Here is a 27,815-nt window from a genome sequence, read left to right on the forward strand (position 1 = left end):
ATTGCAAACAGGTGAGCTGATCAGTGGTATGCTATTAATGTTAATGTGTTCTAGAAATCAATTATTACATACATCAACATTGTGTTTACTTCTGCACTTGCTTGTTGCCATTTGCTTTGCATCTTTTTGACAGTGATTCTATTCAACAGAGCAATCAGTGCTTAGTGAGTAATATTTTTTTATTTGCATTGCAATTACTTCTAAATTTTAAAAGACAAATTCTCATCTGAATGAGGTCAATCTCAATTATGCAGATTGGTAAGCATTCATGGTAAAAATCACTTCATTAAATAATAGCGCCCTTATCTCAAAGAGATTGATCTCTGGTCTGACCCAAATTGATGCCAGCTAAGACTCAAGAATGAGCTAGCAGATTGCTTCAGAGCCAATTAAATTTATTATTTTATCCCAAACAAAATTACCAGTGGGTGGTCTGCTTTTTCACTGTGTTTATTAGAGCTGTAAATTTATGGAATCTTAATGGAAGAACTGTCAGAGAAATTGGAATGGACTAACTGAGATGCTTTGATTCCAGACTAAACAACTTCTCTGTCAGGATCACACACACAGACTTGGAATTAATCCAGCGATCCATTCTTTGGAACATGGAAGTAATGCAATGCTCGTCAGAAAGCTGAACTGTTTCCATGTCTACAGCATTTACTTCAGAGAGAACTCTAATACAGAAAAGATGAAATGTTTTGGATTTCTATGCTTACTTAGCTTACAATTTGATAATATTTTTTGATATTTTGATTAATTATTTTTGTATGTCACAAAATATATTTATTATTGTTAACTAGACCTGGGCTTTATCACAGTTAAGATGAACAGCTCTTGAATAAATGATAATATCTCTGACATGTTACAGTGTAGCTTTGAAACATAAGGCTATTAGACATGGGAGCAGAAGTAGTCCATTTGTCCCTTTGAGTCTGATCTGCCATTGGATTATGGCTGATTAATTTTCCCTCACAACCACCTTCATCCACCTTCACCCCATAACCATGGGCACCCTTACTAATCAAGGACCTATCATCCTCCACTTTAAACATACCCAATCACTTGGCTACTACAGCCATCTGTGGCAACGAATTGCACAAATTCACCACCTGCTGGCTAAAGAAAGTCCTCCTCATCTCCTTTCTAAAGGGTCGTACTTATATTCTGAAACTTTATCTTCTGGTCTGAGACTCTCACACTAATGGAAATCTCCTTTTCATGTCCACTCAATCTCAGCCTTTCAATACTTGGTCATTCTCAATGAGATAGTCCATGCCCCTAATTCTACTAAATTCCAATGAGTACAGGTGCAGAACATTCAAATGCGTCTCACATGTTAACTCTTTCATTCTAGGAATTGTTCTCCTAAGGCAGCTCTCCAATGCCAGCACATCGTTTCCAAGAGAAGGGTGTCTGAGGAGGTACGTAACGGCGGCTCCTTTGCTTGCATCTTCGGAAACAGTTTTATTTCTATCTTTAATATCTTTTTTTTTTCCTTTTCAGGGTTCTTTTGAAAATCCTGACCTGGAGTTACATACTGACTTCAGTTCTTTGCAGACATGGGACTCGCTCTCAACGCCTCATGACCAGCTGCTTTTCAATATGTTAAGGACGCGGCCTGGAAGACCAGCATGCCTTCAGGGTTCCGGATTTTCTGCAGGCAGGCGGATTTGAGGTCAGTGCCGTCGCCTGGTGTGTCGTGGAAGTACATTCAAGATCAAAAGCAGCGAGCTGGCTGTGTGCCCAGAGACCCGAGATTGGAAAAAGCGATGCAGCAGACTTTTAACACCGTAAATTGACAAGTTAGACCATAAGACCATAAGGTATAGTAGCAGAAGTAGGCCATTCAGCCCATTGAGACTGCTCCGCCATTCAGCCCATTGAGACTGCTCCGCCATTCAGTGAAAGGCTGATCCAGTTCTTTTAGTCATTCCCACTCCCCTGCTTTCATCCCATACCCTTTGATGCCCTGGTTAATCAAGAACATATCTATCTCTGCCTTAAGTACACCCAATGACTTGGCCTCCACAGCTGCTCATGGCAACAAATGCCACAGTTCTTTTGTTAAGTCACCCATCTTGCTGTGTAACGGAGACACCTCTTTTTCCTTTATTGGGGAGGGAGGGAGCCTGTGGTATGTTGAATTACCATGAACAAGTAGTCTGGGGTACTGTAAGTCTGTGTCTTTATTGACGCTTTGCTGCACGCTTGAATGCTCGGTGCAGGGTGCAGATGCTTCTCTGCTGGTGGGTGGGGGGGTGTCGTCGCTTTGCTGCTGCTTATATATGGGAGAGGGGAGCTGGGGGGGCTTTGGTATTCTAACATTTAACTGTCATTCATTCTTTGGGTCACTCCTCTGGTTTTGTGGATGGTTGCAAAGAAAAAGAATTTCAGGATGTATATTGTATACAGTCGGCCCTCCTTATCCGCAAGTTCCGCATGCGCAAATTCAACCAACCTCGAATTGAGAAAACCCGGAAGTGCTCTTCCAGCACTTGTTGTTTGAGCTTGTACACACTTTTTTTCTAGTCATTATTCCCTAAACAATGCAGTATAACAACTATTTACATAGTATTTACATTGTATTAGGTATTATAAGTAATGTAGAGATGATTTAAAGTATACGGGAGGATGTGCGTAGGTTATCATGGATCGGGATCGAAAAAAATCAGAAGTTCTCTTACTAAGTTGGAACAGCTACATCCAGTATTATTTAGCATCAGTTAGTCAAACGTTTGTCGTAGAAAATTGTATATGTTTTATCTTTCTATGCATATAAAACACTTAAGAAACATATATATTTCAATAACTAAACTAATGCGTTGCTTAGTAATAATTGTAGCTTTCATCGAGGCAGGGAGTTTCTCACTTTATCCTTTAAAATTGTTCCGATCGTTCACCGACTGTAGCCTAATGCTTTTCCAATGACCAATGGTGTTTCACCTCTTTCCGATCGCTTTATTATTTCCACTTTATTTTCAATCGTGATTGTGATTATTTTCATGAACAGAAACACTGCGGATTCAGACCTCCGCCAGGTCCTAAATATCACCACTCTGAGACAGGTTAAATAAGGTCCGGAGTTCCGCTGGGTCCTAAAGTCCACCGCACTAGAACAGGTTAAATAAGGGACTTGAGCATCCGCGTTTTTTGGTATCCGTGAGGGTCCCGCAACCAATCCCTCGTGGATAAGGAGGGCCGACTGTACATTACTCTGATATTAAATGTACCTATTGAAGCCTGTTGAAAACTGCTCAGAATACTTCAAATGCGGTGTGACAATGCCTCATAAAGCCTCAGCATTACATCCTTGCTTTTATATTCTTTTATATTCCAGTCCTCTTGAAATCAATATCAAATTGCATTTGACTTTCTTCCTACTGACTCAACCTGCAAGTTAACTTTTAAAGAAACAGTTGAGAATTTAATATTTCAGTAATACTTGAGTAATATTGTAACTGTATTGTTGGATTAACCATTCTTTGTTTACATAGTTTATTACAGTTTATATGTAAGAAGTAATGAACAGTGTACATTATTACATTGTAAATGCGTGCCTCACCAAAAGTAAAACTAATGTAGACATGTTTGCTCCCAGGCTACCATGTTTTTTCTTTCAATTAAATTCTCAAGTTACAAAACATAACAGTAGCGAAGAGTAAGATTTAAAATGTACCCAAGATGACTACCTACCTGTTGAAACTCAGTCAGATGTTCTTTTCTAGAAAGTGCAGCATGCTTTCTTGCAAAATGAGAGAGGCGGTTGAGTGAAAAAAGGCAGAAAATGGACAAAATTCACAGGTTCATAAATAGTGAGTACCGGGTGATAGTAAATTTAAAAAAAAAGCAGAAATGGCTGGCTACATCAGACAGGTTGATGCACTTGAATGCACAAGAGATAAGTGGATATTGTATACTGAGTGAATTGAACTGTTTTTTGAAGCAAATGAAATAGCCAATGAAAAATGAGTGCCAGTTTTGCTGAGTGTAATTGGTGGAAGAGCATACAGTTTGCTTAAAATTTTATCTGCACCAGCCAAACCAGCCAAAATGAACTTTGCTGATATGATGCAAGTAATGAGGGAACATTAAGAACCAGAGCCATTGTTGATTGTGGAATGATTTAGGCTTCATAAGTGGAATCAAAAGGATGCTGAAAAGATTGTTTGAGCATTTTCAATTCAGTGATACGTTTAATGATGCACTGAGAGATCACTTAGTTTGTAGATTCATGCAAGAAAGCATTGAAAAATGGTTTCTAACTGAAGCACAATTTACATTTCAAAGAGCATTTGAACTTACTGTATCAACGGAAATAGCAGATAGAGACGCAATTGACTTGCAGTCCGGAATGAAAGTGAGTGTGAACAAAATTGCAACATCTCAACAGAAACCGGCCTGGCCAAACAAATTGTGTTACTGTTGAGTCCTGACGAAGGGTCTCGGCCCGAAACGTCGACAGCGCTTCTCCCTATAGATGCTGCCTGGCCTGCTGCATTCCACCAGCATTTTGTGTGTGTTGTTGTTTGAATTTCCAGCATCTGCAGATTTCCTCGTGTTACTGTTGTGGCAGGGTTCATAGGCACCAAACCAATGCAGATTTAAAGGTGAAACTTGCAGGACACATCAAAGAGCATGCTGGGTAGACAAAAATGAAAGGACTGCACAGGGAAGAAAAAAAAGCTGAAAATTCAAGTTGCAGTTTCAAAAAGAGCAGTAAACTTCATGCTGCTGAGGCTGCTGATGGAGATGGAAGAAGAGTCCAAAGAGTTTCTCGCCATAAACACTCACAAAGGGTTTTATTGCTATAATAGACATTTTTGGAGCAGCATCTGAATTGACTCAACTTTATCTCGTACATCTTTCACATATGTGAGGAATAACAATCTTTACATTACGTCTCTGTCTGAATGTACAATGTGCAAATTACAGTAATTTGTAATAAATAGTATGTACAGTAAGATGTACAACAGAACAGTCAATATAGCTTAGAGATACAATTGTGTCAGTGTGAATTAACCAGTCTGATGGCCTGGTGGAAGAAGCTGTCCCGGAGCCTGTTGGTCCTGGCTTTAATGCTGTGGTATTGTTTCCTGGATGGCAGCAGCTGGAACAATTCGTGGTTGGGGTGACTCAGGTCCCCAGTGATCCTTTGGGCCCTTTTTACACACCTGTCAATGTAAATGTCCTGGCCAGTGGGAAGTTTACATCTATAGATGCGCTGGGCTGTCCACACCACTCTCTGCACAGTCCTGCGATTGAGGGAAGTACAGTTCCTATACCAGGCAGTGATGCAGCCAATCAGGATGCTCTCACTTGTGCCCCTGTAGAAAGTCCTTAGGATTTGGAAACTCATACCGAAACCCTTCAACTTTCTGAGGTGAAGGAGGCACAGTAGTGCTTTTTTCCACCACATAGCCGGTATGTACAGACCAAGTGAGACCTTCAGTGATGTGCATACCAAGGAACTTGAAACTGTTCACCCTCTCAACCCCAGATCCATTGATGTCAATCGAGGTGAGCCTGTCTCCGTTCCTCCTGTAGTCCACAACCAGCTCCTTTGTTTTTGTGACATTGACGGAGAAGTTGTTTTCTTGACACCACTGTGTCAGGGTGATGACTTCTTCTCTGTAGACTGCCTTATTATTATTTGAGATTAAGTTAATTAATGTAGCAGATTAGAGCTGTGGTTGGTGACACAGTCATGTGTATACAGAGAGTAAAGGAGTGGTTTAGGACAGAGCCCTGAGGGGTTCCTGTGTTGAGGGTTAGAGGGGCAGAGGTGAGGGAGCCCAATCTTACCACTTGCTGGCAATCTGACAGGAAGTCTAGGATCCAGCTGCACAAGGCAGGGTGTAGGCTGAGGTTTCTGAGCTTCTTATCAAGTCTGTAGGGAATTATAGAGTTGAATGCTGAACTGTAGTTCAAGAACAGCATTCTCACATAAGCATCCCTCCTCTCCCAGTGTGTAAAGATGGTGTGTAGAGCTGTGGCTGCCTCAAATCAACAGTCAATCGGTTGTATCAGTAGTCGAATTGTAGGGGTCCAGTGCTGCAGATGTAGTCCTTGACCAGTCTCTTGAAGCATTTGTTTATTATTGAGGTGAGTGTGGCAGGACACCAGTCATTCAGACATGTTACCTTGGACTTTTTAGGTACAGGGTCAATGGTGGATCTTTTGAAGTAGGAAGGCACTCTACACTAGGAGAGGGAGAGATTAAAAATGTCTGCAAGCATACCAGCCAGTTGTGCTGTGTACACTCTGAATGGCTGCCCTGGAATGCCGTTTGGTCCCACAGACTTGTGGCTGTTCACTTTTTGGAAGCACCAGTGTACTTCAGCCTCAGAGATGACCAAGGTGCAGGTCATATCGGCGGCTCTGCTCAGGGGCTCAGTGTTGGCAACATCGAACTGATTGTTCATCTGGGAGAAAGGCAGTGATTTTGGCAGCACCACTGTGTTTAGCTTTGATGTCTGTGATGGTGCGCAGAGCTTGCCATAAGCTGCGTGTGTTGTTGGTGGAGAGTTGTGTCTGGATCTTGCCCTGTATTGTTGTTTTGCTGCCTTGATGTCTTTGCATAGTTCATGGCTGCATTTCTTGAGTTTCTGGTCGTTACTGGTGGTGAAAGCTCTGTCTCACGTGTTGAGTGCAGTGCACATGGAACTGCTGATCCAGGGTTTCTGGTTTGGATAGACACTGCCCACGTTTTGGTGGACAAGGTCTTCGATACACTTCTGAATGAAGCTCGTGACTTCTTCCATGACAAGGAGTCATCCTCATTACGAAAGACATTCCAGTTGACGTCATCAGTGCAGTTCTGCAGCATGGAGACTGATTGGTCAGACCAACAGTGGACGGTTTTAACTTGTTTCACCTCTTGTTTCAGCTTCTGCCTGTACACAAGCAGATGGAGGAGTGGTCAGACATCCCAAATGGTGGACGGTGGAGCTCTTTGGAAGCATTGTGGAAAGGAGAGTAGCAATGGTCGAGTATGCTATCTCCCCATGTGCGCACCTGGATATGTTGACAAAACTTCAGAGAGACTTCAGTCAGCGACACCTGATTAAAGTCTCCGGCGATAAAAGCAGCCTCTGGGTGCTGATGGTCTCGTATGTTTTCTTGAGAGGCAGATTACTATCTGCGGCAGAATATACACAGCTGGGATAATAACAGCCATGAACTCTCTAGGCTGCCAGAATGGTCTACACAGCAGTACAAGGTACTCCAGATCCAGGGAACAAAAGGATTTGAGGGCATGCACGTTCTGGAGGTCTGCACCTCCACTCTGGCAAAAAGTTATGGATCAAGCGCTGCAAGGCTGCCAAGGCACTCAATGTATCTAGATGACATCATTGTTACCAGTAAGGATGACATGTCCAAACACAAAAGACTGTGTTAAAAAAGATTATGGGCTCAGAGCATGATGAAACCAGTGTGAATTATTTAAACCAAGCATCTCTTACTGTGGTCGCACCATCGATGCACAAGCATTACACAAGTGTGCTGAGAAAATTCAAACACTGGTGCATTCACCAAGGCGAAAGGACATATCACAGTTGCGGTCCATTTTATGACTTTCAATTACTATAACAGGTTCCTGTCATACCTGGCTACTCTTGAAATCATTACTCCAGATTGGGAAGAAATGGCAGTGGACAAATGGCAAGGAAACAGTGAAGCCATATGAAGTAGCTTTTTAATAGACAAAGGAAATGGTGATGTCACACACTGTACTGACATATTATGATCCACATCGTACAGTGAAGCTCAACATATGTATATTCTGTAAGTGAGTTGGAATTTATAGCTAAGCTGGGAGGAGAGCTGTAATATTTGAGTTACTAATATTTGAGAGCTGTTCATCGACTATAGCTTAGCATTTAATACCATTATTCCCACAATCCTGAAACGTCAACTGTATTTCTCCCTATAGGTGCTGCCTGGCCTGTTGCGTTCCACCAGCATTTTGCGTGTGTTGTGCGGATCATCAGGGTCTCCCTCACCACTCTTCTAGATGTTTATTGGGAGTGTTGCAGACAAAGAGCCTAAAGGATGTGTTGAGGATCCCTACTACACATCCCATAATCTCTTTGACCCTCTATCATCAGGAAAGAGTTGCAGAATCGGGACTAGGACTGCCAAACGGGTAGCAGCTTCTTCCCTCGTGCTTTCAGATTCATGAATACCCTGCCACCAGTGAGGTCTCATCACTAAGACAGTGAGCTGCCTACTGTTCCGTTTTCCTGTTCTGCACTTTACTACATGCATTTTGAATTATATTTTATTAACTTATTTATAGTATAATATTTTGGCTTATGTACTGTGTGTGATGCATGTTGTGTGGGTGCACCGAGGGCCAGAGAAACACTGTTGTATAGATGTACAGTCAGATGACAATAAACTTGAATTTGGATGTTAAGCTCCCAGATATGATCATCTTTCAACCACAACTGTGCGACAAGATCATCCAATTTATTTTGTATACTGTGTATATTCGAATATAACACATTCAGTTCTGTATTCACTACCATTCATTTCAATTTCATCTCCAAGTAGCCTGAAGTTAAGTTTCATCCCTTTCTAAATTTGTCTTACACTTTATTCAACAGACTTCCACAATATGTCTTGTACTCTCGTTCCCTTTTACTTTATCCTTACTTTTCCAAGCTGTTGAACCTACCGCTCTAATACTAAAGCTCCGTCTACATCCCCAGTTATTCAATTCATCAGGACCCTGATCCCATTAGAACAGCTCCCTCCTTCCCCAAACTAGAGCTAAAGTCCTATGAATTCAAACGCACTTCTCCCGCACCAATCTTTGAGCTACACTTTTCGCATGACACAAGTTAAATATCCCAGACTCAAGAGGTACTGCAGATGCTGTAAATCTAGAGCAATACACATAATGTGCTGGAAGAGCTCAGCAGGTCAGGCAGCATCTATGGACGGGAATAAATAGTCGACGATTCAGGCTGAGACTCTTCATCAGGACTGGAAAGGAAGGGGGACGAAGTCAGATTGAGAAGCTGGGAGAGGGGAGGACGAAGTTAAAGGTTGCAGATGATAGGTAAAATTGGGAGAGTGTGATGGGTTGAAGTAAAGAGCTGGGGAATTGATCGGTTGAAAAGATAAAGGGCTGGAGAAGGGGGGAATCTGATAGGAGAGAACAGAAACCCATGGAAGAAAGGGAAAGGGGGGAATACCAGAGGCAGGTAAGAAGAGAAGGTGTGAGAGGGAAACAAGAATGGGGAATGGTGAAGAAGAGAGGGGATGTTAATGACTGTAAGTTCGAGAAATCAATGCTCATGTCATCCATTTAGAAGCTACCCAGACAGAATATAATGTGTCGCTCCTCCAACCTGAGTTTGCCTCATGTGGCAGTAGAGGAAGCCATGGATTGACATGTTGGAATGGGAATGGGAAGTAGAAATAAAATGAGTGGCCACTGGGAAATCCTGCTTTTTGTGGCAGATAGAGTGAAGGTGTTTGGTGAACTGGTCTCCCAATCTATGTCAGGTCTCACTGATATACAGGAAGCCACACTGGGAGCACTGTATACGGCAGATGACCCCAACAGACTCAGGTGAAGTGTTGCCTCACCTGGAAGGACTGCTTGAGGCCCTGAATGGTAGTGAGGGAAGAGGTTTAGGGGCAGGTGTGGCACTTGCTCCGCCTGCAAGGGTAAGTGCCAGGAGGGAGGTCATTGTTGAGGGATGAGTGGATAAGGGAATCCCATAGGGAGCGAGCCCTGCAGAAAGCTGAAAGTTGGGGTGGGGGCAAGAGGAAAAATGTGCTTGGTGGTGGGATCCCATTGGAAATGGCAGTGGTTATGGAGAATTATGTGCTGGATGTTGAGTCTTGTGGTAGGTGAGGACAAGAGGAAACCCTATCCCTGGTGTGGTCGTGGGGAGGTGGGGTGAGGGCAGATGTGCGCAAAGTTGAAGAAATACAGATGAGGGCAGTGTTGATGGTGGAGGAAGGGAAACAATTTTCTTTGAATTATTTTTTCTTTCTGTGTTTTAAATAACTTTAATCCTAGCCCAATATTTATATGACATCAACACTGCAAGATGTCAGCTTAGCATGGCACATTTGTAAGCATTCCTCACCAGGCAAATGACATTTAGTATTATGTTATTGCTGAGTTAATAGCTATTGGCTCTTGCACATCCTCCTTAGAGAAATAATCAGAAACATCAGTCTTTCAAAAGCAATTCACAATTACATAGTTTAGGTCAAGTGCCTCTATAAACGATTCTAATAAAGGGATACTGTGGAGCTGAATGATCTTAAAGGTTCACTACTGTAAATTAAATGAGCTGCCATTGGCATAGTTGAAGAGATTTTGAAACAGTCCTATACACTCTGAGTCTTTTCAATTTTCTTAGTGAATCCCAAACTTCAATTTTCTTGAGTATTCAGTTCCTGATATGTTCTTAACATTTTAGCTTTCTTCACCCCAAGATCCTGTGATCAGTCCAGTCTAAGACTACCAGTCATATGTGCCTGGTAAGATTTCAGTATTGGTCCTTTGATTCTGATTCTCCTGTATTCCAGTAAATTAACTTAATCATTCACATTAATATCAATGCCCAAAGAATAGCAGCATAGAAATATAAAAATACAGAGCAGGAACAGACCATTCCTATCAATGCACCATAGAAAGAATCCTTTCTGGATGCATCACAGATCATGACCACCAAAAATTGCAGAGGGCTGTAGACGCAGCTCAGCACATCACAGAAACTAACCTCCACTCCACTTCTGTTTTCACTTCTCCCTCCTTCAGTAAAGCAGAACATAATCAAATACCCCACTCAATCTAGACATCCTCTCTTCTCTCTTCTTCCATTAGGTAGAAGATACAGACACCTGATATAATGTACCACCAGGCCCAAGGGCAATTTTTCTGCAGTTATAAGAATATTGAATGATCCCCGAGAAAAAGATGGACTCTTGTCTTCACAATCTACCTTGTTGCGATCTTGCACCGTATTACGTACTTGTATCACACTTTCTCTGTAGCTAATACACTTTGTTCTGCTTCTGTTATATTTTCATCCTGTCGTCCTTCAAGGCACTATGTAATGACTTAATTTGTATGAACAGTATGCAAGACAAACTTTTCACTATATCTAAGTACACGTGACAATAACAAACACAAAATATTGGAGGAACTCAGCAGGTCAGGCAACATCTATGGAGAGGAATGAACAATTGATGTTTTGGGCTGAGACTCTTCATTAGAACTTGACGTTTCTTTCTGAAGCCCTTTCCAGCATCTGTAGAATCACTTATGTTTATGATATGTAGCAATAAACAAATTCCATTTCTAATTCCCTCTTCTTTGCTTGTCAGTCAGTTTTCTACTTATGCTATTATATTTCTCCCAATCCTATGTGCTTTTGTTTTGCATAACAAGTCTGTTATAAAATGCCAATTGAAAGTCCTAATGTACATTAACTGGCTTCTCCTATCCACTCAACTTCGTACTTCCTCACAAAGCTCCAATAAATTAGTTAAATATGACTTCTCATAATTTCATGATGCAATTCTCTAATCCTCCTAATTTTATCCAAGAGTAGCAGTCAAGTGTTTTTCCTCTTATTGATGTTAGACAAAGTGTCGGCAATTCTATGTTTTCCCCTCTCTCTCTCCTTTTTTAAATAGTGAAGTTACATTTGTCACCCTTGAATATGTTGGAACTGCCCCAGAGCTTAAGGAATTTTGAAATTTGCAGCCAGTGTGTCCAGGGCCACTTCATTCAGTGTCCTGTTATGTCAATTGTCAGATCCTTTGTCTTCACCCTGAAATGTTGATTCTGGTTCTCTTCTCATAGATACAGCCTGACTCGCTGGATGTTTTCAATATTTTCCATTTTTATTTCTTGTTTTCAGCATTAGCAACTTTGTAATTTAATTCTCCTCAATACGAATCCCTTATTGAGTTCAAATTAGGAGTCACTGGAGCAGAAGTGTATAATGAACTCTGGAATGTTAGCCCATCTGAAAAGCATATATACCGCATTTCAGGCAATCTACCAGGAATTCATTGTAGCTGTGCTAGTCCTCCCATCCTGAGAATGTGACCCCAATAATTTAATTTTAATCTTAATTAATTCAAAAATTAATATTTTAATGAAAACAACTTTTAAGAAGTGAGTAGCTTTTATTAGTGAAGTGGAGAAAGAATCTGAAAACCTGACATTTCGATCATTGTTAGCATCAGCACTCCTGCTTTCCTAAGACTAAACTTCTTCAAACTCAATGATTATGCATCAAGTGTGATTAAAACTCAGTAATATCATTACATACAAAATTGTGGGTACTAGTATGAAAAATTATGCTTCCTTCTGTTTTCAGTAAGGACACTTCCGTTCTTAAGGGGAACTCTTTATTTAAAAAAAATGGATGTAATAAAAAAAAATTAAAGAAAGGTAAATGCAACTCTTTCTGCAAGTTCTTTTTCAAAAATTGAGAAATGAATTACTCATTTCCAATAGTAGCATATTGTCCCGTCAAATTCATCTCCCAACTAGTGTTTACAAATTAAATTTATTTCCGGTAAACTATTAAATTCCCAACTCTTGAATTATTTTTTGTAGTGATCCCATCATCTTGTTTCATAATTAAAAAGAGCTTTCTAATAAGTGATAAAGACTGCAAGTATAAATGATAAATGTAGATAACAAGAGAGGCTAAAACTATCCATTGGATTAAAAGGCGAGACTTATGACTGTTGTTGGAATATTGAAACAATTTTAAGGAATTAGGCAATGTTAATGGCCATGTGCAAGAGAATTGGTTACAGAGAAATAAGTGCAGGAATGGGAATGAGAACTGGAATAGAGCTGAATGATCAACTCCATGTCATAAAGAAATATGATAAGCATTAAATTTTAAAGTAACTAGAATGGAAAAAGGTAAAAAAAGATAGTACAAGTATGAACTTGAAAAGTAAATTGAATACTGATGGGTAAATACTTCTACAGATATAAAAATAGTCAGTGGTAACAAAAATCTTCCACCTCATTTGGAGATGGAAGAAATTATAATGTGTATCAGAAAATTCGAAGAGCCATGAAATGAATACTTTATGATGGTTTTCATTGTAGAGGATAAAAAGTGATCTGAAAACAATGGTTTCAGTGGAAATGAAGAGCATAAATTAATTTTAAAGACATTATTATGGTAAAAACCTGGCAGATTAGAATATTTAACTAGCTATGCTTCTACTTAGAGTATGAAAAGTTGCTATAGGGTTAGTGAATGCACTTGTTCTTTCAGAATTTTCCAGACTGTTGAAAAGGCCGTGGATTAGAAGATACCATACATGACTCTGCTTTCAAAGAGGCGAAGAGGGAAAAGCAAACCACTGGTAAGGTAAGTGCTAATTGACATATAACAATGGACAGAAAAATTCAATTCAGTTGTCTGGAACTGAGGTTAAAACCACAGGGAAATGTTATGTTTTTAGATTTTCAAAGAGATACACAATGTCAGGTCTCACAATATGGGTGACAGCATAAATTGAACATTTATTTGTCATTTTTTAATTTTACAGAATATGGCAGCTCTGCCTATTGTATTTATTGTCCATTCTACTTCCTTGATTGACTGGCTTGCTAGGCCAGTTCAGATGACATCCACAGAAATATCTCTGGAGTCACTTATAGCTAGAACAGACAGACCTCCTTCCCTGTAGGAATGACAGGGTCTTAGATAACAACCCTCACTAGCGATTAGTGTTTATGAAACAATAACCAGACAGTTAACTGACTTGAAATTCCACAATTGCCATATGGGGATTTGTCATCAGGTCATTAAATTATTTATTAGTGCGACTGGACTACTGAAGTAGTACAATGAACAGACACCAGAGAGTGGGTAAAATGGGTCACTTTTAGATGGGCTTGCTGTAACTAGTAGATTGTTTCAAGTATGCTTGGACCTCATCTACCTAAAAATCATATTTATAACTGAGATCAGTAGTGTGTGTACTGTATTGATTTTTTGTGAGGACGCAAAGTATAAAGGTAGCTGCTTTGGCCTTGACTAATTCAAGTGAACGGTCAAGACTGAAGGAGATAAAATATAATTTGGAGGAATGTAAAGGAAAATTAGAAAATAATGGCATACTTTTCAAACGGTGAGAGATTGGGAAGTACTTGCTCTTGGAGTGACCTCTGCCCTTGTACAGGAAGTCAGCAAACTGGTACATTGGTAAGCAATTAATGTAGATTTTTGAAGAATAAGAGTAAAAAAGATTTCTTGCAAAGATGAAGATCTATGGTGAGAGCATTGATGAAACTATATGAAGTCTAATGGAGGAAAAATGCTAGGAGGAACATAATGAAAGTTCATTAAATGAAGTCCTTTGACAGTAATTTTGTAGTTTTCATTTATATTCTCCAGAAATTAGAAGAACTGTTATTGAAAGATGTTTAAATCTGTGGATTTTGTCAGGGTTGATACTGGATAATGATTTGCCTGGCAGGGGTGTCTAGAGTCATTTAGAATTTCAGGAAAAGGAATCTATCATGTAGCACTGAGATGTAGAGAAGTTTTTTAAATTATCATTGGAATTATCCACACTACCTAGATATTCAGGCTTTGATTATATTCCACTCAGAGATCAGTAATATTGGATATTTCATGGACAAAGATGTTTTTTTTTGAGGTCATGTTGAGGTGAAAGATCTGAGGCGGGAATCTGGGATTACATCCCGGGGCGGGTAATCAGGATGTGCGTGGGAATTTCTAGAGTGCCTAAGGGAACACTGAGTCCTTGAGGAGAGCTGCCAAAGAGACCTGCAGCTTTGTCATCTCTGAGTACGCAGGTGTTTCCAATGAGTGGACAGTCACAAGGCCACGGGACCGGACGGCATCCCAGGGCGGGTACTCAGGATGTGCATGGCCCAACTGGCAGGTGTGTTTACAGACATTTTTAATTTCTCCCTCTCCCAGTGTAGAGTGTCCTGCTTCAAGACATCCACCATTGTTCCGATACCTAAAGAGACCAAGGTGACATATCTGAACAACTGGCGTCCTGTTGCACACACCTCAATAATATGCAAATGCTTTGAGAAGCTGGTCAAGACTACATCTGCAGTTTGCTATCACCCAAACTGGACCCCATACAAATTGTCAACTGACACAACCGATCGACAGATGACGCAATAGCCACAGCTCTACACACTGTCCTAACACACCCGGAGAAGAAGGATGCTTATGTGAGAATGCTGTTCTTGGACTACAGTTCAGTATTCAACACCATAATTCCCTCCAGGCTCAACAAGAAGCTCAGAGACCTCAGCCTTCACCCTCCCTTGTGTACCTGGATCCTGGAATTCCTGTCAGATCACCAGCAGGTGTTAAGAGTGAGCTCCCTCACCTCTGCCCCTCAACACAGGTATCCCTCAGGGCTGTGTACTAAGCCCCCTCCTTTACTCTCTGTATACCCATGACTGTGTCGCCACCCACAGCTCCAGTCTGCTAATTAAATTTGCTGACAACTTCACACTGATTGGCCTGATCTCAAATAATAATGTGGCTGCTTACAGAGAAGAAGTCATCACCCTGACGCAATGGTGTCAAGAGATGAACTTTTCCCTCGATGTCGCAAAAACAAAGGAGCTGGTTGTGGACTACAGGAGCAATGGAGACAGGCTAGTCCCTATTGACATCAATGTATCTGGGTTTGAGAGGTGAACAGCTTTTAAGTTCCTCAGTATAAGCAGCACGGAAGATCTGACATGGTCTGTACATATCGGCTCTGTGGTGAAAAAGGCACAACAGTGCCTCTTTCACCTCAGAGGGTTGAAGGCTTGGTATGGGCCCCCAAATTCTAAGAACTTCCTGTAAGGGCACAGTTGAGAACATCCTGATTGGCTGCATCACTGCCTGGTACTGTAACTGTACCTCCCTCAATTGCAAGACTCTACAGAGAGTGGTGTGGACAGCCCATCACATCTGTAGATGTGAACTTCCCATTATTCAGGACATTTACAAAGACAGGTGTATAAAAAGAGCCTGAAGGATCACTGGTGACTGGAGCCACCACTACCACAAACTATTCTAGCTGCTACTATCTGGGAAATGGTACCGCAGCATAAAAGCCAGGACCAACAGTCTCCAGGACAGCTTCTTCCACCAGGCCATCAGACTGCTTAACTTATGCTGACACATCTGTATTTCTATGTTATATTGACTATCCTGTTGTACATAATATTTATTATAATTCTATAAATTGCACATTTAGACGGATATGTAGCATAGTTTTTCATCCTCATGTTCATGAAGGATATAAGTCAATCCAATTCAATTTAAGTTAAGATGGCTTTTTCAAGAAGCTTGTGCTTGAGCCCATGAGAGGATCAGCTATTCTGGATTGGATGTTGTGCAATGAACCAGAATTGATTAGAGAGCTGAAGGTAAAAGAACCCTCAGGAGTAAGTGGTCATAATATGATTGAATTCATCTTGGAAGTTGAGAAGGAGAAGCTGAAATCAGATGCATCAACATTACAGTGGAGTTAAGGGAATTACAGAGGCATGAGAGAGGGGTTGGCCAGAATTGATTGAAAAAGAACACTGGCAGGGATGATGGCAGAGAAGCAATGGCTGGGATTTCTGGAAGCAATTCAAAAGGCACAGGAGATATACATCCCAAAGAAGAAGTATTCTAAAGGAAAGATGACACAACCGTGGCTCACAAGAGAAGTCAAAGCCACCATAAAATCAAAGGAGGGGGCATATAATAGATTAAAAATTAGTGAAAAGTTAGAGGATTGGGAAGCTATTAAAAACCAACAGAAGGTAACTAAAAAAAGTCATTTAAGAATGTAAAGATGGAATACAAAAGTAAGCTAGCCAATAATATTAAAGAGGATACAAAAGGTTTCTTCAAATACATAAGAGAGGTGGAAGTGGATATTGAACCACTGGATAATGATGCTGGAGATGTAATAATGGGGAACAATGAAATAGCGGATGAACTGAGGAAGTATTTTGCATCAGTCTTCATTGTGGAAGACACTAGCAGTACTGTGGCACTTCCCGGTATAAGGGTTCATGGAGTTTGTGATGTTACCATAACTTCTTGGATTCCTTGGAAACTGGATGATCAGAAGGTAGAGAAGTCACCTGCACCAGATGGTGTACACCCAGGTTTCTGAAACAGGTGGCTGAAGAGGTTGTGGAGGTGTAAGTTATGATCTTTCAAGAATCACTAGAATCTGGAATAGTTCCAGAAGACTGGACAATTGCAAATGTCACTTGACTCTTCAAGAAGGGAGAGAGGCAGAAGAAAGGAAACTATGGACCAGTTAGTCTGACCTCAGTGGTTGCAAAGATATTGGAATCGATTATTAAGGATGAGATCTCAGGGTACTTAGAGGCAAGTGATAAAATAGGCCTTAATCAGCATGGTTTCCTCAAAGGAAAATCTTGCCTGCCAAATCTGTTGGAGTTCTTTGAAGAAATAACAAGCAGGTGTCAAGAGGCTGAGCAGGGATCCAATCGCAGACCCAGTACTGTGCACACCGTGATATTAATTGAGTAACAAATCTCAAGGTGGAAACAAGTCAGCGTCAAAGTTCAGGAAGAAATCAAATCATCCAGAGAAATCCAAAAACCAGAATCAGCAAACAGGCAGGGTCAATATTCAGGCAGGCAGAGTTCAGATACAAATGCTGGGAAGTGTCAAGAAAACTCACTGGCACAATCTGACAACAAATGGGTGAAAACACATTGAAAATACTCAGCAATAAATAGAGAGGCAGATGTTAGGTGGAGCACAATGAGACAGAAGTGGCAGCAAAACAGGTAATAATGAGAAACAAGTGAGAGGTGGAGTACTCAGTAATACAGGCGCTGGAGTAGAGCAGGAGTGGGGACAGGAGCACATCGCAATACAAAACCACAGACTGACAGCTTGGGGGAAAAGACATAAAAAGACAAAATTCAACTGGAGGCACTGACAGCAGGATAGACAAAGGAGAATTGATTGTTATTGTAATCCTGTTCAGATGGCCTTTGACAAGGTGCCGCACATGAGGCTGCTTAACAAGCTACATGTCTATGGTATTACAGGAAAGGTACTAGCATGGATAAAGCAGTGGCTGATAGGCAGGAGGCAAAATGTTGGAATAAAGGGAGCCTTTGCTGGTTGGCTGCCATTAACAAGTGGTGTTCCACACTGGTCTGTGTTGGGACCTATATTCTTTTACATCATATGTCAATGACTTGGATGATGGAATTGATGACTTTGTTGCCAAGTTTGCAGATGATATGAAGATAGGTGGAGGAGCAGGTAGTTTTGAGGAAGCAGAGAGGCTACAGAAGGACATAGACAAATTAGAAGAATGGACAAAGAAATGGCAGATGGAATCGGGAATGTATGGTCATGCACTTTGGTAGAAGAAATGAAAGGGTTGTCTATTTTCTAAGTGGAGCGAAAATACAAAAAAAAAATCAGGTGTAAAGGGACTTGGGAGTCCTTGTGCAGGATTCCCTAAAAGTTACTTTGCAGGTTGATTCTGTGGTGAGGAAGGAAATTTCAATGTTAGTATTCACTTCAAGAGGACTAGTATATAAAAGCAAGGATGTGATGTTGAGACTTTATAAAGCACTGATGTGGTCTCACTTGGAGTATTGTGAGCAGTTTTGGTCCCCTTAGAAAGGATGGGTCGAAACTGGAGAGGGTTTAAAGAGGGTTCACGAAAATTATTCCAGGATTGAATGGGTTGTCATATGAAGAGCATTTGATGGCTTTGGGCCAATAGTAACTAGAATTCAAGGCAGAGGTTAATAGATTCTTGATTGGTCATGGCATGAAGGAATATGGGGAGAAGTCAGGAGACTAGGGCTGAGAGGAAAATTGGATCAGACATGATGAAATGGTGAAACAGACTCAATGAGCCAAATGGCCTAATACTGCTTCTTTATCTTAAGGTCTTATGGTCTTCTCTGATAAGTGACCTATTCCTGCTCTTCTTCCTTATATTTTTACCATATTAATCTTTGTAATATAAATTTGCTTGGTTAATGTTGATTGTGACTGTTAGGCATTGAGTGTTATGCTTATCCACAAAAATAAGATTTTTGCTTTGAAATTCAGGGCAATAATATATCTTGGAGTTAAAAATGACTCTGCTGATAGTATCTAGTGCAAATGTTTTGATGTAGGCGCAGATGTAGAATGTATTACAGAAAACTCAGCAGCAAATACAGCATTGCAAATCAGAGTAACAAGAGAAATGTTTTACATAATCATCCAATCCTAGCATTTCCAAATACAATATAGTCCCGTGAATGGAAAGATCTACATAAAGTGTTGATATGGCCCAGCCCATCATGGGTATATCTCTCCCCTTCACTGAGCACATCTACAAAGAGTGCTGTTGCAGGAAAGCAGCATTCATCATCAAGAACCCCCATCATCCAGGCCATGCTCTCTTCTCATGGCTGCCATCAGGAAGGAGGTGGAGATATAGGAACCTCTTGAACCACATGATGCACCATCAATAACTCACTCTGAGACGTAAGAAGCGAGATATCGGCTTTTATTGACTGGAAGAATGAACAACACTACATCCTGGAGAATGAGGCCGGGCTCAGGCCTCAATCGCCTTTATACAGGGGTCTGTGGGAGGAGCCACAGGAGCAGTCCAGACAGGTATATGTAGTTCACCACACCACACCACCAGGTTCAGGAACAGTTATTACCCTTCAACCATCAGGCTCTTGATCCAGAGGGGATTACTTCACTCACCCCAACAGTTAACTGTTCCCAATGAACAGTCCTCTGATGGTCAGGATGCACAACCGCTCCTCCCTCACCATCATGCTCAACACAAATGCCCACAGGGCTGTGTGCTGACCCCATTGTTGTACACTCTACTCACACACAACTGCAAGGCTAAACACTCAAGCAATCACATCATCAAGTTTGCTGATGATACAACAGTGGTGGGGCTCATCACCAACAATGATGAGAAGTACTAGAGAGGGAAGGTTTTAGAGCTCGTGGCCTGGTAAAAGGAAAATGAACTCTTCCTTAAAGTCAGCATGACAAACAAGTGGTTCTTGAATTCAGGAGAACTTGCATCACTCACATCTTTGTTTACATCGGTGGCACAGTAGTGGAAATTGAGAGCAGTTTCAAACTCCGGAAGTGCAAATCTCACACAATCTCTCATGATCCTAGAACACATCCTACACATTCAGTAAAGCTTTAGAATGCCTCTACTTTCTGATGAGGCTGAAGAGAGCTAGACTATACACATTCATATATCATTCTACAGATGCACAATAGAAAGCTTCCTAACAAGCTGCAACACCACATGGCGTAGAAACTGCACTGTGGTGGACAGGAAGAATCTACAAGTAGTCAAAACTGCTCAACTTATCACTGGCACCAGCCTACCTACTATTAAGGACATTTATACAGAAAGGTGCCGGAAAAGGGCCAGAAACAGTATGAAGGGTTCCATACACCCAGCTAATGGATTGTTTGTCCCACTCCCATCAGGGAGGAGACTAGTAGCATCCACACCAGACTCAAAAACAGTTGAATAAATTCTTCTTGGGCTTCCAGCCAGGTACAGGTATCGACTTCAACTGATGTTTTGATGACAAACTCTTTTATCTTCATCAGGGTTGATGCCTGGGCATGTCTAATCCGTTGGTATTTATACCCCCGTCCTCTATCTATCCTGATTAGTTATTTCTCAATCAATCAGGTTTCCGCTGTCCCTCCTTGTTTACAGTCAAATTCCAGTTCTTTCTAGAGCGAGTCCTCTGTCTCTGTTAAAATTCTTTTTCTCCCTCTGGTTTTATTTCCCAAAAGCCATTGGCACAACACAGTAGTTTAGTGTCATCAAAGTCAATCCTATGGCCATTGTGAATGTAGTGTTCTGCTACCGTTGAGTTCTTCAGGTAACCCAAATGGATACACCTCCTGTGCTCCCTGATGTGGGTTTCCACTGTGCGTCCTACCTGGATGATATGTGCTGCTCCGCATTCACAAGGAAGCCTTTAAATTTAATTATTTAATATTGTTATTTTTGCTTATTTTTTCTAGTTGTTTCTTTGTTATTTACTATGAAGGACCACAGGAAAATGAATCTCAGGGTTGTATCTCATGACATATATGTACTTTGATAAGAAATTGACCTGGAATTTTGAACTTTAAACTTTTCTACCTCCATGTCCTTGCAGAGTATTCCCTTTCCAGTTCCCTTTTAAAATATACTTTTGGGCAATGTATTCTGGTCTATTTCCTCTCTTGATTTAATGATCTGTAGTAAATCTGTGTACACTGATCATCAAATCTGCTTTGTCATCCTTTATTCTTTTATTCTAGATTACCTGATACAAGATCATTTATGGGGCTTCAATGGTTTAATCCTAACTTTCCTCCGGTCAAGATAAACAATAACATTGTTTAAAGAAAGCACAATTTGAAGAAATAATAACTGATCCATTGGTGATGAAAGCTTTAAAATAGAGACCAGGAAATCTGGATACGAATCAAATGAACTAAATGTTCTAATCGCTAGTATTAAGGATCTTACAGACATGAAGAGAGAAACCAATTATAGATCAAAGTCAATTAAAAGGAATGCAATCTGCTATAATTGCAGCAATAACTGACAAAAATTAAACAATCATCCTCATCCATATTGTAGGGGCAAAGTTATACTGAAATGTACTAAACACCTGATTTCATTGTACCATAGTGAGCATAGAAGGCATCAGAAGCCAAATGAACAATGGACACATCTGAATCAATGTAAATTCCATTTTGCAATTATGGCTTACTGTTCAAGTTCACAATTTTTGGTTAACATCTGAATAACATATGGGTGAGAGGCATTGTACATTTCAAAAAATGTATTAGTGTTGTTACTATTTAGGGCTGTTTGTGAAATGATAATTTCACAAATTGAAAGCCATGCTGAATTTACAGAACAGTTTATTGGTCAGTTTATTTGACTGTAGACAATTAAACCCAGACATCCTTATCTGTCTAAAAAAGTGCCAATATTGAGTTACTCTACCTCTTTATTTTACAATAGCCAGACCTAACAATAAAAATTAATCAATGCTACTTTCAATTTCCATTCCTCCTCCACCTTTACATGGCCTGACTTTAAATCTTACTTTTATTTCCCTACCTTGAGCTCTTTACCCTAATCTTTTGAATTGGACTGTTGGCTTGCATCTATGACAAGCCTTTTGACTGCTGCCTTGTTTACACTTCTCTCATCTTATGTTATAGTCACAAATAGAATTTACATTGGTGCAGATGCTGTCATTTACTGCTATCTTGATTACACTTCTTTCATCCAGTGTCCTCTAAAGTCTCCTTTCCACTCTTTTAGTTTGTCGGTCTTCTTTTCCATCAATCTCAAGTTCAATACCAGTGTTTCCCCATTATTTGAATGAGCATTCTATGTTTGACTGGACTCTTACTCTGTCAAATCAAATTACAGTACCTCATTATTGACTCTTACATCTCCTTCTTGTATCCAGGTCAGCAACAAGGTTTTCCTTGTCTTTATTTCCCAGCTTACTGCCCTCAGCCTTTCTCTTTCATTCCCACCATTTTCAGTTCATCTATTCATCTCTGTTCCATTCGCCAATAGCCCAAACATTTATCTGCCCTCCTGTGACTGCCTCTGTTTAAGACATGAAATGCAATTTTCTTACCCTTTCACTTTGCACTTCTTGGGGTTTTAACACTCCTAGGTACAAGAAATTTGCTTATCCATCCCTTAATCAATATAGAATGTGGTGTTTGCATTTATTGGTTTCAATCGGCTGGTAAAGCTCATCATTAAAGGCAGCACATATTGCTACCTGCACGGTGATAAAGCTGCTGCTAATTGTTGTGAATCTTGCAAAATCCATTTAAAGCCCTAGCTTGTAAAGAGGAGTACTTTCTAAATTATCCATTGGAGGGAGCCACTAGACTAAAGGCTAACACTAAGAGCACTATCATCATTGAATGCAGCACAGAAAGACACCAGCAGTTGCTATATGCCTATACTAGCTTTTTAAAAGAGCTATTAAGTTACCATTGTTAGGTATTTCTTTTTGATTTTGTTGTAACCACGAATTTAGACATTGAGTTGCAGATCATGTCAATGCATCATGAAGTAAAAGTTCCTCTCCTGCCTGTTGTTTTTTCTTTGTCAATTACCGTTCTTCAATTACCTTTGGTTCTTGTGTTAGGATTGCTCTTTCTCCAGGTTAATTACTGAGCGATTATTGAAAAAGAGATTAAATAGTAAATTCATACAGCAGCACAATGAGTTGAAGCCTCGTACATGAAAAAGAAGTATCAGTTAGCACGTGCTATATCAATTATTTCCTGTTCTCTTAAGTAAAATAAGTATAAACCAATGCTGGAGTTTCTATATTTGTAAAATATGACAAGGAGCATCTTCACGAGAGCCTGGGTTCTGAATGACAACAGCAGAGAGGTTATATTACAACTTTTTAAAACATTCCTGTGGCTGGAATACCTTTGAGAGTTCTGGTTGTACAAGTTTCTGACATTTTTGTCTGTTCCTTTTTTTTGATATTCACCTGTTGGTTATTAATACAAAATGAGTACAACCGTAATTTCATTTCAGTTGTAAAGACTGAACATGACTTATGTATCATTTATGTTCATAGTTATAACTGATTATTTACTGTTCTAGGGTTTCATCTTCCTTCTTTTATATGTCTCATTGTTGCTCCTTATTGTGCATTAACATAAAAGGGTAATTATTTAGTGCTTATCTTAATAGAGATCACAGGAGAATTATGAAACAAAATTGGATACTCAGACATAAAAGAAGTGTTATTAAGGTAAATAAAAGGAGGCATAAATGTGGAGTAGTTTAGAAAAGAATTTTTTGGGGTGCTCTGAGGATATTGGATATTGGGTGAGGGTGACCAAAGCCTTCAGTCTATCAACAGTGGTGGCACAATTAACAAGTTTGCATGCAAGGTGAATGAAAGGAGAGAAATGGAGGAAAGCTGGTATCTTTGAGGTTGGACAGCTGGAGGAAATCGAGGGAAGGACAGGGGTGAGGCTTTGGAAATACTCGCAAAGAATAGTAATGTTGAAATGCACCTTAACCAGAACCCAAAGTTGGGCAGCAAGCCACAAGGGTAACAAGTGAACAGAATAATGCAGATTAGGACAGCAGCAAAGCTTTAGATGACCTCACATTTACAGAAGGTAAAATGCAGGAATCTGGCGAGGATTACTATGGAGTAGTCATATCTAAAATAAATCTGAACCTTGGATACAGGTTTTGGCTGCCAGGAAAGGTTATGGTAATAAAACTAAATTGCCTTACTGATGGTGGGGAAATTTAATTCAAAGCTCATTAATGGTTCAGATATGACAGAAGTTGCAAACAAAGTGGTTCAGCTTCAGACAATTGACCAGCAGAGGAATTAAGTCAGTGGCCATGGCTGTGGTTTGTGCAGTGGACCAAGGACTTAAATTACCCCAGAATCTAACTGAAGGAAATATCTGTTCATCCAGTGCCAAATGTCAGACAAGCTGATGAGCAATTAAGAAGCAGTAGAGGAATGGAAAGCCTGTAATTTCCTTTTAAAGGAAGTACTTTTGAAACATCTGAATGAAGTGGTGATTTTGAGATCTCCTGGGGGTTTTAATGAACTAGACTCTCGAGAATGCAGGTATGGCTGGGGTGGCCATCGCTGGGTCAGATGCTGCATTAAGGCCAGATAGTGGAAGACGAGCCCATGCCAATTAAAGTGTCGAGCAAGATTAAAATTATTGAGGCCGAGAGTGGAAAATAAACAGGTGTTCAGCGCCATCTGCCTGCGATTGACTGGTCTCCCTCTCTTCTCTCTATTACCGTTGTGCGGGAGGTGCAGCTGTCTTGCGTCCCACCCCACCAGGCTCGGATGCAGTTGTGGAACTGGGCTCCTGGACCGGCCTCACTCAGCAATGAACTGGCTTTGCAGCTGTAGATTCACCTTTGACGACTCCACAGTTTATGTTCTATGTACATTTTGTTTACTCATTTTTAACTATGTGTGCGATTTGTCCTCTTTTGCACGTTGGTTGTGTGAAAGTCATGTGGGATTTTTTGTGGATTCTATTGTGCTTCTTTGTTTTATGGCTGCCTGCAAGAAGATGAATCTCAAGGTTATATATACTATACATAAATTGACAAAAAAAATATTGAGCTTTGAACTTCAAAAGAAAGAGCAGTGAAGAGGAACTGTATTCCATCAGCCCTGATGTGGAAGATGAAGTTTACTGTTTTGGATGATTTCACAATGATTTAATGTTTATACACAGACACAGAGCAGTAGTTTTTTTGCTGTTGTAGTTTAATATTAGGGCAGAGGAGACAAGAACGATCGATTTCTTTGAAAATCAAACACCTTGAAAATTTGTAATGATCTCAGTAACTCCCACCAACAGTATGATTATATTTAAAGTGTGGTTTGCACTGAGTGGAATATTATTTTTTCTGTGACTTACAGGAACTCTTATTGCATATCGGAGGTCCACTGCATTCTTGGTTTAATGCAGTCAGGTGTCAGAAGGCTGACCTCATTCCCTTTTTATTCCACCAATTTCTGGTCAATATCTGTGTAAGATAATTTTATATCAACGTGAATTTTTGAAGAAATACAGCTTAGGTTACAGCATTATTTTCAGCAATAATTTGACCATTTGGCTGTGTGTCCACTTGGAGCGATTCAGGGTGTATTCTGAACAAATTATATCAAAAACGAGAGTCATTATTCTTCATGTGAGTTGCTCAAAACAAAATATCTTTGAAGTGCATTCCAACTTCTGCTTCTTTGCCAAATATATATGGCAGGAGCTCAGGAATACCAGTTTTGTTCTGTTTCCAGAAGCTTTTCCTTTACTGACAACTGAGGTGGCAGAGAATGACGGATGGCTTGCTGAAGCAATTGAGACATGTGATTTGAACTGAAATGCTATTGTGCTGCATGGTCTGAACTGCAATAATCTCACATTTTGTTTCTCTGCTCCTTACAAAGCAGTAGTATGAGCTGCAGGCATTATTATGGGGAAGAGGACGCTCTGAGCGACTCCTTTGTGCGGCAACAAAGTATTGCTTTCAGCGAGTCCAGTGATTGCAATCAGTGGAAAAAATACGATGGACATCTGCCAGGCATCAGTCAAAGACTTGGACCAAGAGACTGCAGCTGCTGTTAGTAGATAGGACATTAAAAAGCAATGAAGACCAACATAAACTTACCGAGTCAACCTTCCTTGCTATTACTCCTACTAGGTTAGATCTAGCATGCGGTTTCTCATGTTTCTCCTAAACCATTCAATTTTTATGTTAATGATGAAGTCAAAGAATTTTGAAACGTATATGTAGATAAACTGTGGAAATTTGGTCGTGGCACTAGAGGAGATTACGGGCATAGAGAATCGTGGATCCTTGAAAGCAGAAGTTATCTAAGTGTACCGTGGCAGGGCATTAATAATGGGGTGTCAGGATATGTAATACAAGGGGATGGTGATGACTTGATCATTGGACTCTGATTTTATGAACGTATGCTTGCTGAGGCTGAGGAAAATAAAGCCTGAGCTTCTTGAAAAAAAAGTGGTTTGGTAAAAGGGAAACCTGAAATTTGTCATTCCTCGATCACATCCTCCAACTGGAATTCTTGAAGGCTGGGAGACCCAGCCTCCCAATATCATACAGCACGAATGGTGGCACACAACCTCTTTTTTTTTGTCTGACTTAGCAGTCAATAGTCGGTTAGCCAGCTGCCACTCACACCCCTGACCTGCCTCTGTTAAAACCAATTCTAGTCTGCACCACTTGACTTTCTGTTGTCACACTTTTATCATGATTCAAACATCAATCTTTTTTCCATTATAATATCTGCTTTCTATAATTACAACATATTTTGTATGAAGTAAACTTGACACTCGTTGATTGTTCAATTTGCCCACAAATTGCTGAATCTACTAACTTCTTTGCTGCTCCTTATTTTTCTCAGTGATATTTCTGACAACTAATATCAAACTGAAAAGAAAAGCATAATAGTTTTATATTTTTAAATATAATAACACAATTAACTTCAACTGTTGAATAATTGTCTATGACTTTTAAGTTGGAATTAAAAATCACTATGCATAATGTGCAAAATTGGCCTTGAGTACTGTGCAAGCTGTTTGGGGGCTAATACATTGTCCAATGAATGTGATTTTTTTATATGTGGGTGAATTGCAGTGAATGACAAACTGAATATCAAGTACCTTTTGAAAGTCTATAAATAAAAAAATCTACCCTATTATCCTGATTGGTCCTTTGTTATTTCATCAAATACCTTAGTGGAGTTAATTAGATACAATTTACTGATTGTTATCTTCTGTCAAACAAAATGACAATTAACTCCTTTATTAACATCTCAATCTGTAGTTGTGGGGACTTCGATCTTTACTGTCTCCATATGAAGGTCTGCTGTTGACCACTCACTGTCTTACTAGCCTACTTCCATCCATCTGTGTTAGATTCCTTCTCAGATCACTGAAATTTGGGTTTGGCATTTTCACTTCTGATTTTTTTTTGAGTCCTTCTCCAAGCTACTTTAAACCTTATTATATACTAAATGTTTTTACTCTCACCCACTGAAATGTTTCTCATTTGTCAGAACTGAAGCACAAAGACGAGAAAACCTGCAGATGCTGAAAATCCAAGCAACACACATAAAATGCTGGAGGCCAGGCAGCATCTATGGAAAAGAGTATAGTCAACTCAGGTCGAGACCCTTTAGC

At 40.1% G+C, this 27,815-nt stretch overlaps 1 long non-coding RNA gene across 1 annotated transcript in view; it reads left to right on the forward strand.

Annotated features, from left to right (window-relative positions):
* LOC140742115 (uncharacterized) overlaps window positions 1–27,308 on the forward strand; it is a 97,581-nt gene extending 70,273 nt beyond the window's left edge. Inside the window, exons 2-6 of the long non-coding RNA XR_012102223.1 lie at window positions 1,358–1,424; window positions 1,507–1,678; window positions 7,937–8,221; window positions 13,290–13,385; window positions 26,063–27,308. This is a non-coding gene — a long non-coding RNA (uncharacterized lncRNA). The remainder of the gene's footprint in view (window positions 1–1,357; window positions 1,425–1,506; window positions 1,679–7,936; window positions 8,222–13,289; window positions 13,386–26,062) is intronic.
* Window positions 27,309–27,815: the final 507 nt, after the last annotated feature.

This window comes from Hemitrygon akajei, chromosome 19 (assembly GCF_048418815.1).
Source record: "Hemitrygon akajei chromosome 19, sHemAka1.3, whole genome shotgun sequence".
Lineage (NCBI taxonomy): Eukaryota > Metazoa > Chordata > Chondrichthyes > Myliobatiformes > Dasyatidae > Hemitrygon > Hemitrygon akajei.